General features: G+C 39.2%; 1 protein-coding gene across 12 annotated transcripts in view; it reads left to right on the top strand.

Annotated features, from left to right (window-relative positions):
- The first annotated feature begins 7,121 nt into the window (after nucleotides 1–7,121).
- Nucleotides 7,122–15,118, top strand: part of sgip1a (SH3GL interacting endocytic adaptor 1a) — a 98,391-nt gene continuing 90,394 nt past the window's right edge. For all 12 annotated transcript variants that reach the window (XM_034293681.1, XM_034293684.1, XM_034293683.1 and 9 more), the window contains exon 1: nucleotides 7,122–7,283. The gene's annotated coding sequence lies outside the window, so the exon portion shown is untranslated. The remainder of the gene's footprint in view (nucleotides 7,284–15,118) is intronic.

Below are 15,118 nucleotides of genomic sequence, written 5' to 3'. Positions count from 1 at the left end.
GGAACCTTTGCACTGGAGTGGAGATTAAATCTAGACAGCTGTGTGAACAACCACATCTGCACATATCCACTATGCTTCCTCATCGTTTTCAGTCAAATGGTGTTTTAGAGTGAAAAAATATCTGTAGCTGTATGAACAGTATGCATGGAATGCCCTAATCCGATATTAACTGCTGCTGATTCTTATTTAGGTCTGACCCTCTACGGACTGTTTGGCGAGAACAATAAAAATGCCGCTCAGTCGATTACTGTATTTGGTCTCCATCTGAAGGACGGGATAATTGACTTGAGAAATCCTGGGGAATTACTTGAAAAAACATCCCTCAGCTTGAAACCGTTTGGCACACCAACTTGTCACTAGATAACTTACTGTCGAGGAATGTAGAAAAAAATTAAAAATAAATTGTTGAGCAGGGCTTGAAATTGGACAAAATAATGATTTTACATTCTTCTGATGATATGGAAAACTGCAGATTTGCTTTAAAACACACTATCAGATACTTCACGTGTTCAGCGCTATAGACACCAAGAACAGTCAATCTGACTGTGTCAAGGTGACCGAAGACAGTCATCAGCCAGAAGGCTCTAATAACAGACTGCTTTGATTAATTACCTCACTGGTCACTGCTGCGAAAACCTCCAACTTGTCATTTACTGCGACCATCTATGCCCAGAAGTGAATACGTGATATTGCAATTAATCTCTTTTCCATGTGTGTAGTGATACACACAAAACTGCTAAATAAAATGTAGACTGCAAGTGTCTTGGTATCTGTGATACATGACTATATCAATATGTAACCAACTAATTTTCTCCCTCTGGAGAATAATGTGATAACTGGTTGTTAAAGAGAAGATTGATTGTGTGGCTTGACTGCCTTCTAGGGTTTGGTAACCTGTAGGTGTTCTCAACCAAAACAAGTTAAAGATTTGTATGACATAGTAGAGACTTGATGTCTCCATTAGCTAACAGATCCCAATTCCCTGACTCTTGGTGTCAAAACGTCTCATGCAGCTTGAACCCCAGTTCAGCAGATCAATTATAATAACAACCATGTTTGGGGAGAACCATGAGGACAGTTCCTCAACATAGACTGTCTGTCGTGGGATGAATCAGGATCATCAGGGGTAAAGGAGTGTTTGAGGCACCACTATTCTTAACAGGGCACTAATCTCTCATCAAGAAACAGTGGACAATGTGAGGGCCAAGGTTAACAGTGAGAAGGGCTGGGTGACCCCTGCATGTTGATATACTCTGTCACCATCCTGGTACACGTGCTTGTCCAACAGTCTCTGACACTGTACAAATAGAAACATTGCTAGGAGCTCAAATTGATTTGCTGGTTGCCCTGTGTACCACATTTCCAGTTGCCTATGCATAGCATTCCCTGCCCTGTAAGAGATCTTTCACAACAGGGTCTAACCCTAACTTTTTTTCCTCACTGGCCATTTAGGGCCAGCTGGTCTGAAATCTACTGGCCCATACTTATTTTTACTGGCTCAAACTGAATAAAAAAACCTATGCAATTGTATTGTAGTAGTCATTGTCGTGCTAAGAGGTGAACTTCATCTTCAGCTTTCTAACAGATGCCTGAAGGTTTTGTGCCAAAATTGCCTGGTATTTGGAACTGTTTATAATTCCCTCCACCCTGACTAATGTCCCGGTTCCAATTGAAGAAAAACAGCCCCAAAGCATGATGCTGCCACCACCATGCTTCACTGTGGGTATGGTGTTCTTTGGGTGATGTGCAGTGTTGTTTTTGCACCAAACGTACCTTTTGGAATTATGGCCAAAAAGTTCAACCTTGGTTTCATCAGACCATATCACATTTTCCCACTTGCTTTTGGGAGACTTGATGTTTGTTTTTGCAAACTTCAGCCAGGCTTTTCTTTGCAAGAAAAGTATTCCGTCTTTCCACTCTACCCCATAGCCTATTCATATGAAGAATACGGGGGATTGATGTCACATGTAGCACACAGCCAGTACTTGCTAGAAATTCCTGCAGTTCCTTTAATGTTGCTGTAGGCCTCTTGGAAGCCTCCCTGACCAGTTTTCTTCTCGTCTTCATCAATTTTGGAGGGATGTCCAGTTCTTGGTAATGTTTCTGTTGTGCCATATTTTCTCCACTTGATAATGACTATTCACTGTGTTCCTTGGTATATCTAATGCTTTGGAAATTATTTTTCCTGACTGATATCTTTCAACAATGAGATTCCTCTGATGCTTTGGAAGCTCTCTACGGATCATGGCTTTTGCTCTGAGATGCAACTAAGAAAATATCAAGAAAATCCTACTAGAACAGCTGAACTTCATCAGTCACTTTAAATGATGACAGGTGTGTAATTACTTTTATTTAACATGAGTTTAAATGTGATTGGTTAATTCTGAACACAGCCACATCCCCTAGTTATAAGAGGGTGTGCCCACTTATGCAACCAGGTTATTGTAAGGTTTTTATTTTTCATTTTTCCTCTTTGAAGATTTGTTTGTTTTTCAATTGAATTGTTCACATTATAGGTCACATTTAGAAGTGAACATGATTTGTCTCATTCTTTTACATCACAAAAATATGGTATTTTAACAGGGGTGTGTAGACCTTTTATATCTAATGTAACTGACGTTTGCCAGACAACACCTAGGTATACACCAAAACTCAGTCGCTTGGTAAAGAGTCAAAGGTGGAGTTATTTGGCTGCAATGACAGATGTCATGTTTGGCAAAAAACTAACACTGCCTTTGAAATGAAGAACCTCATACCCACCATTAAGCATGTAGGCAGTAGCATTTTGTTTTGGGGCTGCTTTGCTGCCTCTGGGCCTAGTGAATGAGTCCGTTAATTCCATATTGTAACAACAAATTGTTGCCTAAGCTGTAGCCTAAGCTGACCCGAACATGAATCTTGCAACAGGACAATGATCCAAAACAATCAAAAGCTACAACAAAAAGAAGAAATGGTTATGGAATGGCAGTGACAAAGCTCAGATCTTAGTTCCATCAAAATGCTGTGGAGGGACATGAAGCATGAAAGAAAACCCTCAAACATGACACAGTTGATGCAGTACTGTAAAGAAGTACCCTTTGTATATTACGGTCTTAAAAGGAAACATTACACTTTCATTGAGTGGGTAAATTGCCACAAGCACACATCTTCTAGGTAGTTGGATGCTAATCAATTGATGGGACTAACTTACTGTGACAACTGGAGACAGAGAGCAATTTCACTCCAGCCAATCCAAAAAAGCTTATTGAACTCCAACCCAACTTCTCCCCACTGGAATGCAAAGGAGAGCACTGGAACAGGAATTTGAATCCTAGTGTAACTCCTGTAATTGCCAAAATCTAAATCGAACACACCCCAATCCCACTATTTTTTTTTATTATATCCACCACGCAAGAAAGTGCCTGACTGTTGAAATGGAACCTTTTAATTGTACTAATCAACATGTTCAGGACCAAGGTTTTTAAACACCGACACACAGCCTTTGAGTTGACAAGACTTTTGGGTTGATGCCCCCAAACGCAGTGACAACAATTTATTTTTAAGCATTGATTTTTTACCATGAAAATGTTTTATAGACCATTCTGTACTGGGCAAGTACAAGGTAATTGACACCCTGTATTGATCCAGCTATGTGAGTTAAGTGACCTCTTGTGGGAACAGAGGGCGATGTGACCTTCTTACTTCCAAGCTGGGGAGATCGCTTTAATGAAGATCACTTACAATTTTGTTTTCAGTGATATTGAAGTGCGAAAGTGGGGTACTGTAATTAAACTGTGTTATCAGACATGACCACACACCAGCTGACTAAACCTATAAAGCTAGTTAACATGTAATCTGAGTGACCGGATAGAGACATTTAAAGAAACTGAGCAACATGTTTCTATGGTAGACTTGTAAGGGGAACAGGCTGCTGTTTCTTTTCCCAGGTCATGGTCCAGAACTCAACTAGCTTGGAAGCCTTTGTCAATCTGTTTTTGGTTGGCTCTTACTCATTACCAGTTAGCGGACCTAAACTGATAAAATGAATGCAAACTGTTTTTATGAGGAAATGCTACAACTTAACACCTTAGCAACAACTCACAGAAGGGGAGGTACATGCAGAGAGGGCCACAAAAACATTAAAAATTATCTTGTCACAAATACTTGCTAATCAGATGTAATAAAATACAAAATACTGGTGTGATAAAGTTTATTTAATTAAAATGAAAGTAATATGTCATTTGAAAATACAAAAAATACATAAAGATATCTGTAACACTATTTCAGGCATTTAGCAGATGCATAAGTAATAATTAGATTACCAGTTACAATGTAATACCCACACCATTCAAAAAGCAAAACTCACATAATTAGACACTAAAGAATTATTGACATTTGCCAAGATGGAATTAGTTCCCTTTCAATTGTATTGGGCCTAATTATTCTTCATAATTCATATTGTAAAACATTATTCTAATATTGTAAAACGACAACCTTTAACGGTTAGAAAATATATTTTGTTCTTAAGAACAATATAGCTAGCCTGATTTCTCTAATCAAGTCTTCTATATTACTAACCACAAGATGCCACTGTCCCAGGCTGTCTGAGCTAATGTCACTAGCAAGCAAGAACATTTACAAGTTCTCGAGCACAGTCAGCTATTTGCTAATTGCTCTGTTCTTCTGTCCTATAATGACATTCAGTGAGCAATATCTGATGGTATATTTTACAACATACTTTAAGGCAATTCGCTCCGAGCACCAAAGGAGCTTCTTTTCTTGGGTTACTAGTCAGTGGTCATAGTTTACAATGAGTGTGCTGGACCCAACATGATATGTCGTGATTTACTTGCATCTAGCCAAAAATCATATTTCGGTGACAGTCCTTCAGGCCCAAAGTAATTTATTTAAAAAAAAAAGATATTCAGCTCTGTCTCAGTCAGTAATTAGCGTTATTAGCATTGTACAAATTAATGAATGAAGGAAACCGTATGTACCAATATTGCAAAGCTGCACTCCAACCGGAAAACTACTCTAAAACACTCCAAACTAAGACAAGTGGTGTTGTTTACCTCAGTGTCTTTTTTCCTCAAAATTAAGTCTTAATTTTCGCAATATTATTCTCATTTCAAATAAACTGGTACTTCCTGTAAACTGGTAAGTTTTGTCCACAATTGTATTAATCCACACATTCGTTTGGGAAGAGAGGGTATATACAGTAAACAAAAGTTAGTATTCGCTAGGTAGAAAGCAAGTTACCTACTTCATCTTTGATATTCACCTCGGACAGTCAAACTTTATTTGCTTGAGAGAGAAAGGAAAATACATATATATATTATGTCTGAATACGAGCAGTCAGAACAATTTTCAGGGGATATAGCGTTACTTGTTCTAACAATAATACACAGACAATGAATTGACCGAATAGAAGCTTGGAGAGCAGCTAAAGGTGAACTTGTTAATCCCCAAACCTTGCCCCGAATATCCAGAGGCATTGTGTAATTTGTGTATTATAACATAGCAATCGGAAGAATTACTTACAATCGGTCTTGTCTACATGCTCACCTCAATGACATCAGTGCTGAAGAACAGAAGCTGTGTATGGTGGCTATACGAAATAATTCACTTGTGCCAGTTTGAAAATTCAGCCAATTCCGCCAGCTGTTTCATCAGTGTACAGTTTAAAGAATATAAAAATGATGCCAGCATGACAGATTACTGAATGTAGTTTGTAGTTTTTCACTTGCAATGCAGCTTTGCAATAGCGTTACCAAACATTTCCATTCATGAATTTGGACGATGCTTATAATGCTATTTATAGACTGGGACAGAGCTGAATAATGGATTGTTTGAAAAAATTACTGTGGGCCTTCTGGAAGATCTTTTGGTAAGTAAATATGAATTTTGGATGAACTATCCCTTTAAGCCTGGTGATAAATTATTGTCTTATTGTTTTATTTGAAAATAAAATGACATATTTGATTAATTATTTTAAATACACAAAATAAAATCCCTCAATGTATTTTGTTACAAAATGCATCTGATTATTTTCCATCCAGTGAAATACAAGTGACAAAATACTCAAAAGTAATTAGATATGTATTTTAAATACATTTCATTGAAATACAGGCCATCTCTGGGTACGTACCCTAAGTGGGCTGTTAGGTTGAAGGTAAGGCTTTTATCGTGTTAATTAATTACTAAATAATACTTAGATTCCTAAAGATACTTTGAAAACCTGAGACATTCTGTTCAGTGTGATGAAGAACAGAAGAGTCAGACAAGGGTTGTGATGTAATTATATCAAAGATGGTTTAGTCTGAAGACATGTAAAAACTGGACGCACTCCCCTTTCTCTTTTGACGTGGCCTGCTTTTTGCCCTATCCCTGTGCGGAGTGTGGCCAGAGAAATACATGGTACATTTTTTTCTAGCAAAACAGTCCCCTCCCGCTTGTCCCACACATAACAAAAGACAAATTAAGACTTGTTCTGGTGTACCCCTTGCTCTGGGTGACAAAAATAAGGTGAACCCTTGAGGATTAAAAGTAGTATGTCTGTGTCTTTATGATGAATGTCTCATTTTCATTAGAATCTCTGATTTTATCCCCTTGGATGGCAGGGTTGTTAGACAAGATTGTTCAGAAACTGACGAACAGCTTCTCCTCACACAAAATGAACCATGAGGATCCCAAGCATACTGACTGGTATTTCAGATCTTTCCTGGTAGAGGTGGGTCATTATTGCAGGTGGAAAGCATATCTTTCTGATTGGATAAGATGTAGTTTGAGTTACAGTCAGATTCAAAGGTCATATTACTGCATAAGTGATAACATGAATTGAAAGCAAAAGGGTGTAATACCAATAATAATAATAAATAATTATTCTTGTTTCTAACCTTCACTCACAGAAGTGTCACATTGCCATAGGTAATGTTTATACATATAAACATTATAAGTTTATGCATTGTCGTTGATAAATTCTATGCAAATGGAACCTTAATATTAATCGATCTCGTCTGTGGTTTTCATTTGCATCATAATGTAATGCATGATTCATTTGCCATCTTGACTTAATTAGAGAACGTTTTCAATGACCAGAGAATCGAATGCAGGCTAGCTCTGCCAGCGAACATCACCACAACCATAACACATGCCGACGCGCTGCACCACTCGTGACAAGCATAGCAACATGATTATCGACTATGATATGGATAAACCGTCCCAAAAGTAACTATACGTGGTAATTCTGTCGATTTATAGTTTACACGTATTTACACTGCAAAGAGAAGACGACGGGTGCCCAGGTGAATATGATCATATTTTAAAATAAACTGTAGTTTGGTGCTAGTTTTAGTGTAGTATAGCTATTTGTTTTGAAAGTGCTCTTTTTGTGGATTTAATAGCTTATTCGAGGTACGATTGGATGCGAACATAATGTTGGTTTAATCTCGACTCTCGAGTTGATAGTTTATGATTGCAGTTCTAAATGAGAGGGAGGGAAGTAGGAGGAACATAAAATAATTTCAGCGTAACGTCAACAACTCCATAAACAACCTCATTCACTTTCCCAAATGCTTTTTCCTACACAATATTCTAAATGATCATCTAATAGAAACATTTCTGGACGTTATTTATTTAGATATCGCTTATAAGCCTAAAAAATTTAAACTAGCCTACTGGATCAAGTCTGCTGCTATACGGGCGCATATATAGGCCCTACAGTGTAATTTTTAGGATAAATATTTACCATATTTTAATTAATATTTTCTGTTTGTTACAAAAATGTTCTCTATAATGTAAGTCTATTACTATTGCCATGTCATTAATTACAATATTTATCATACGCGTATAAAAAGTGAGTGGGTTGCCCTGGTACGTAGCCTATTTACCCAGTACTAAAAACAGTCTGTAAACTGCAGAGTTAATTTGACTATTGGGAAAGACTACTGTATAAATTCTGCAATACAGGTTTGATTAAATTGATCCCAAGGGTGTTGAGTACCCCCTATAAAAAAAACCTTGGACTTAGGCCTAGGAATTTATACAGTAGCCCAATTAATTTAACTGGGAATTATTTAACTGGTTGTCTAGTGGAATGAACAGCAACCCCGGAGACTTTCGTGATGAATTGGGAAAACCCACTTCCCGGTTTTGATATCAGTTGGTGCAATCACGTTCCTCGTACGTGTTTAAAAAAATCCAGATTGGCTTGGCGAAAAAGCTGCGTTAACTGTTATAATGATTACTGTATACATTCTGCAATACAGGTTTGATTAAATTGATCCCAAGGGTGTTGAGTACCCCCTAGAAAAAAACCTTGGACTTAGGCCTAGGAATTTATACAGTAGCCCAATTAATTTAACTGGGAATTATTTAACTGGTTGTCTAGTGGAATGAACAGCAACCCCGGAGACTTTCGTGATGAATTGGGAAAACCCAATTCCCGGTTTTGATATCAGTTGGTGCAATCACGTTCCTCGTACGTGTTTAAAAAAATCCAGATTGGCTTGGCGAAAAAGCTGCGTTAACTGTTATAATGATTGTACTTTACAGGGTTGCCATATCCGCAGGTTTTCAATGAATTGGGCTACTTTTCAAACAATGTCGCGGGTGAAAATTAATTGGTCGCGGATGGAGTTTTTTTTGTGGCTACTTCTTAACTTAATCGGGGCCGCACCATTTCTGTCTTTTTATGCTATATCACAGTCAGACGTCAGCTACTGTAAGATGCGTATACTGCTCGTAAAATAGTCAATATGGTGCTCCAACGGAGGTTTGGCTAGTTTTCAGGCATTTTGGGCTGGTTTTGAGCCGTCGTTGTTTTGGAAATGTTTGCCTAACCTGGCAACACTGGTACTATATAGCTGATGTTTAACTGTTTTAGTTTGACAGCAGTTCAAGTGCTGTAAGACATTCACAAAAAATACAATTGCATAAAAACTATGAAAACGAAGACCAACAAAACTACAAGTTATTCAACTGGTGTATAATGTAACCGCAAACATATTTACGAATTAACTTGAAAACGGGAAGTATGTCTCCATTTGCATTGTGGCTCAGAAGACTTAAATGTTGCATTTGCTTGTAATTACTACTGACAGGCTCAGAACAGCACGAGCATGATCAATGTTGGTTTTCCAAAAGTAGCTAATGTTTTAAGTGTATTTTCTGTCTTCTAAATGTTTAATTGTATTCTCTAATCAACATTTGGTTAGGAGGCGATATCTGCGTTCTCTATGAATTCTGGAACTTGTGGTATTTCATGGACAGACCAATACAGAGGAAATACTGTAGATAATTCTCCCTAGATAATTATCCGTGCATGCAGTAAATGAATAAGCTAATAGTTACAGCTGCGCTATGTAACTTTTTATGTATGTTCTTTTCAGTCTTGCTAGCTAGCTATCTAAAGTGTCAGCAAGTTTGCCCATTATAATGTATGAATGGCTTTTCGGAAATACACCTAATGATTATTCAGTTAATTCGTTTTTTTTATGAATACAGACAATCAGAAATTATGTAAACGTTTTGAAAATCAAATACAGTATTTCCAAATGTAATTTTTTTTATAGATTTTTTTATTAAGATGTTCAGCCCTCTTAACAATCACATTTTAATAAACATTATTTTCCACACATATTTTTAATAAAAGATTGAACACTTTTAAGGTATCCGTAATACATGTTGGCTATGCAAAAAAAAAAATTTTCTTTTGGGATTTGTTAGGAATGTTTGGAGTGATGTTAGAAAGGTTTGGAATGGTGTAAGGAAGGTTTGGAATGGTGTAAGGAAGGTTTGGAGTGGTGTTAGGAAGGTTTGGAATGGTGTAAGGAATGTTTGGAGTGGCATTTAGAAGGTTTGAGGTAGCATTTGGAATGTCATTTGAAAGGTTTGGAATGACTTTTAGAAGGTTTTGAATGACGTTTGGAATGACGTTCATAGGAAAGGAGTGCATTTACTAAGTCATATTTAATCCTGCCATGTCTGCCCATGAATAAACTCGATCCTCCCCCCCGTCTCTCTATGCCCTATTGGAAAAGTTTTCATCATATGCTGATTTGTCTATTTTGGGATTTATTTGAGTGGTGGAGGAAGGTTTTACTGTGAGTTACGGGGTAAGTGGCTGGCTAGTGGTGTGGCCTCTGACATAGCTAGGCCTGTCTCTGCTCGGGGACTCTGGTAGGTGAATACCACCTTCCTGGCCAACTTATTATGCACACCAACATGAAAGACCCTTCAAGAATTTCACATTGTTGAGAGTGAGAGAAATTATAGAGAAGAACCGCTACTGACACTTATCTCAACACATTGAGTTATGGTCTTTTGGCAGAGCTTGATTCAGGTCAAGGTGGTTGATTCGAAATGTGACAGTTGGAAATCCATTTGGGAAATAAAGGTGAAACTAGTTTGGCAACACCTGGCCAAATAGATTAACAGAATCCTATTACAGAGGTCTCTCGTTCCTCTCTGTAACACACAGTAACCCACTGACCACTATGGATGGTGACCCAACATAACAGTGGTCATACTGGTCCTAATATTTAGCTGTTATTCCTAATCCCTTCTTCCATATTCCTGTTGAACAGACATGGTCTTGGCATGTTCACTCATACTGTTGGCTCTCTGGCTTTGCCTCTCTGGTAGAAAAATGTGTGAATGTGTATCAGCACAGGACGCTCAACTTAGAACAGGGCTTCCCTTTGGGTATTATTTTAGTGTACATGTGATATTGATGTCCCATGAGCTTGTTAAATGTGAGCAGACCTGGGTTCAAATACTATTTGATATCTTTTGAAATACTTTGAGAATTTTCTTTACCATGTCAGCAGTGCCACATGAGCATGTTTTGCAATTTTGAGACTTTATTGATCCATTCTCAATGAAAATAAAAAGTATTTTAAATTATTTGGAAATTATTTGAACCCAGGTCTTCATGTGAGAAGGAAGCCATAGACATTTCAACACAGGGTTGAGGATGGGAAAATCGATGGGAAGCAGGGAGAAAAGTACCAAGCAGGACGGCTGTGACTTTCGGGTTTGCTTGCTTGGGAATGAAGCCTGGGAAAATTCCTCCTCCCCTCCTCCTTGTTGTAGAACATAACGCATACATCTGACGTGTACACACACACAACCTTACGCTACAAAGTGGTGTGACGTGTACACACACACAACCTTACGCTACAAAGTGGTGTGACGTGTACACACACACAACCTTACGCTACAAAGTGGTGTGACGTGTACACACACACAACCTTACGCTACAAAGTGGTGTGACGTGTACACACACACAACCTTACGCTACAAAGTGGTGTGACGTGTACACACACCAAACGTTATGCTACAAAGTGGTGTGACGTGTACACACACAAAACGTTATGCTACAAAGTGGTGTGACGTGTACACACACACAACCTTACGCTACAAAGTGGTGTGACGTGTACACACACAAAACCTTACGCTACAAAGTGGTGTGACCTGTACACACACACAACCTTACGCTACAAAGTGGTGTGATGTGTACACACACAAAACCTTACGCTACAAAGTGGTGTGACGTGTACACACACAAAACCTTACGCTACAAAGTGGTGTGAAGTGTACACACACACAACGTTACGCTACAAAGTAGTGTGACGTGTACACACACAAAACCTCACGCTACAAAGTGGTGTGACGTGTACACACACACAACCTTACGCTACAAAGTGGTGTGACGTGTACACACACAAAACCTCACGCTACAAAGTGGTGTGACGTGTACACACACACAACCTTACGCTACAAAGTGGTGTGACGTGTACACACACAAAACCTCACGCTACAAAGTGGTGTGACGTGTACACACACAAAACCTCACGCTACAAAGTGGTGTGACATGTACACACACACACAACCTTACGCTACAAAGTGGTGTGACGTGTACACACACAAAACCTTACGCTACAAAGTGGTGTGACGTGTACACACACAAAACGTTATGCTACAAAGTGGTGTGACGTGTACACACACAAAACGTTATGCTACAAAGTGGTGTGACGTGTACACACACACAACCTTACGCTACAAAGTGGTGTGACGTGTACACACACAAAACCTTACGCTACAAAGTGGTGTGACCTGTACACACACACAACCTTACGCTACAAAGTGGTGTGATGTGTACACACACAAAACCTTACGCTACAAAGTGGTGTGACGAGTACACACACACAACGTTACGCTACAAAGTAGTGTGACGTGTACACACACAAAACCTCACGCTACAAAGTGGTGTGATGTGTACACACACAAAACGTTACGCTACAAAGTAGTGTGACGTGTACAAACACAAAACCTCACGCTACAAAGTGGTGTGACGTGTACACACACACAACCTTACGCTACAAAGTGGTGTGACGTGTACACACACACAACCTTACGCTACAAAGTGGTGTGACGTGTACACACACAAAACGTTACGCTACAAAGTGGTGTGACGTGTACACACACACAACCTTACGCTACAAAGTGGTGTGACGTGTACACACACAAAACCTCACGCTACAAAGTGGTGTGACGTGTACACACACAAAACCTCACGCTACAAAGTGGTGTGACGTGTACACACACAAAACCTCACGCTACAAAGTGGTGTGACGTGTACACACACACAACCTTACGCTACAAAGTGGTGTGACGTGTACACACACACAACCTTACGCTACAAAGTGGCGTAACTGTGTCCACCGGCTAACTTTTTCACAGATGTTTGCTTGACAACATAGAGGTGTCAGAAAGTCATGTAGCAAATATGATACAATTGGCGTTACAGGGCTTTCAAAAACAAGTTTTAAAAAGTTGGGACCATGTTTACCACTGTGGCCATGTTTACCACTGTGTGGCATCCCCTCTTCATTTTATAACAGACTGCAAACGTCTGGGGACTGAGGAGACAAGTTGCTCAAGTTTATGAATAGGAATGTTGTCCCAATCTTGTCTAATACAGGCTTCTAGTTGCTCAACTGTCTTAGGTATTCTTTGTCGCACCTTCCTCTTTATGATGCGCCAAATGTTTTCTATGGGTGAAAGATCTGGACTGCAGGCTGGCCTTCTTCTATGCAGCCATGACATTGTAATTGATGCAGTATGTGGTCTGGCATTGTCATGTTGGAAAATGGAAGGTCTTTCCTGAAAGAGACGATGTCTCGATGGGAGCATATGTTGTTCTAGAACTTGGATATAACTGTCAGCATTGATGGTGCCTTTCCAGATGTGTAGGCTGCCCATGCCACACGCACTCATGCAACCCCATACCATCAGAGATGCAGGCTTCTGAACTGAGCGCTGATAACAACTTGGGTTGTCCTTATCCTCTTTAGTCCGGATGACATGGCGTCCCAGTTTTCCAAAATGAACTTCAAATTTTGATTAGTCTGACCACAGAACACTTTTCCACTTTGCCACAGTCCATTTTGAATGATCCTTGGCCCAGAGAAAACGCCTGCGCTTCTGGATCCTGTTTAGATATGGCTTCTTTTTTGACCTATAGAGTTTTAGCCAGCAACGGCGAATGGCACGGTGGATTGTGTTCATCGACAATGTTTTCTGGAAGTATTCCTGAGCCCATGTTGTGATTTCCATTACAGTATCATTCCTGTATGTGATGCAGTGCCGTCTGAGGGCCCGAAGATCACAGGCATCCAGTATGGTTTTCCGGCCTTGATTCTTACGCACAGAGATTGTTCCAGATTCTCTAAATCTTTGGATGATATTATGCACTGTAGATGGTGATAACTTCAAACTCTTTGCAGTTTTTCTCTGAGAAACTCCTTTCTGATATTGCTCCACTATTTTTCGCCGCAGCATTGGGGGAATTGGTGATCCTCTGCCCATCTTGACTTCTGAGAGACACTGCCACTCTGAGAGGCTCTTTTTATACCCAATCATGTTGCCAATTGACATAATAAGTTGCAAATTGGTCCTCCAGCTGTTCCTTATCTGTACATTTAACTTTTCCGGCCTCTTATTGCTACCTGTCCCAACTTTTTTGGAATATGTAGCTCTCATGAAATCCAAAATGAGCCAATATTTGGCATGACATAATAAAATGTCTCACTTTCAACATTTGATATGTTATCTATATTCTGTTGTGAATTAAATATAAGTTTATGAGATTTGTAAATTATTCCATTCCTTTTTTACTCACAATTTGTACAGTGTCCCATTTTCTTTGGAATCAGGTTTGTACAAGTCATTCTCTAGGCAAATATGTTTTATACAGTGGATATAAAAAGATTGGTTAATTCTGAACACAGCCACATCCCCAGTTATAAGAGGGTGTGCACACTTAAGCAACCAGGTTATTGTACGTATTTATTTTTAAATTTTCCCCCTCAAATATTTCAGTTTGTTTTTCAATTGAATTGTTCACGTTATAGGTCACATTAAAGGTGGAAAACATTCTGACATGATTTATCTTTGTCTCATTCTTTTACATCACAAGAACCTGGCATTTTTACAGGGGTGTGTAGACTTTTTATATCCACTGTATGTGAGTGCGGTTAATACTTGGGTTTGTATACACACAAAGATATAAAAGTAATGGTGCAGTTTATACACGGTGTGGGTTATAAATGGGGAATTACAGCAACACTCTTTGACCTTTATACAGTGGTCTAACTTGTACACACTTAGGGCTTTATTTTCCAAAGTGTTATGCTGTCTATCACACCAGCTGCCTTCACAAATACCATGCTGCCTTCACAAATACCATGCTGTTCCTTATATAGTGGTTTTGGACTTTTTGGTCAAGACAAAATAAGTGCACTTTGTATGTAAAATAATATGACGTAGCCACCATCACACCCTGACCAGGCTGTGGGAGAGTGTGGTGGGTGTGTGTTTGTTTGGTGTGCTAGTTGGAGCTTGGGCCAGTTCAAACGTGTCTATATGGTGTTATTAGAGCAGTTTCTGAATACCAGGGAAAACACTGGCAGGGATGATGCACACAAATGTATGCACACACACATCTGCCCCTCTACAATGTACGGAATTATCCCTCATGAATAATCTTTAGTTGGTCGGAGGAAGTAGCGGCTGATTCTGGAGGATATATGGTAGATACTAGGGGCCTGCCCGACAGCACTCAGGCAGTTGTCTT

Source organism: Esox lucius, chromosome 8 (assembly GCF_011004845.1).
Source record: "Esox lucius isolate fEsoLuc1 chromosome 8, fEsoLuc1.pri, whole genome shotgun sequence".
NCBI classification, from domain to species: Eukaryota; Metazoa; Chordata; class Actinopteri; order Esociformes; family Esocidae; genus Esox; species Esox lucius.
Note: the sequence above shows the minus strand (reverse complement) of the source record. Positions and strands in the feature narration are given on the sequence as shown.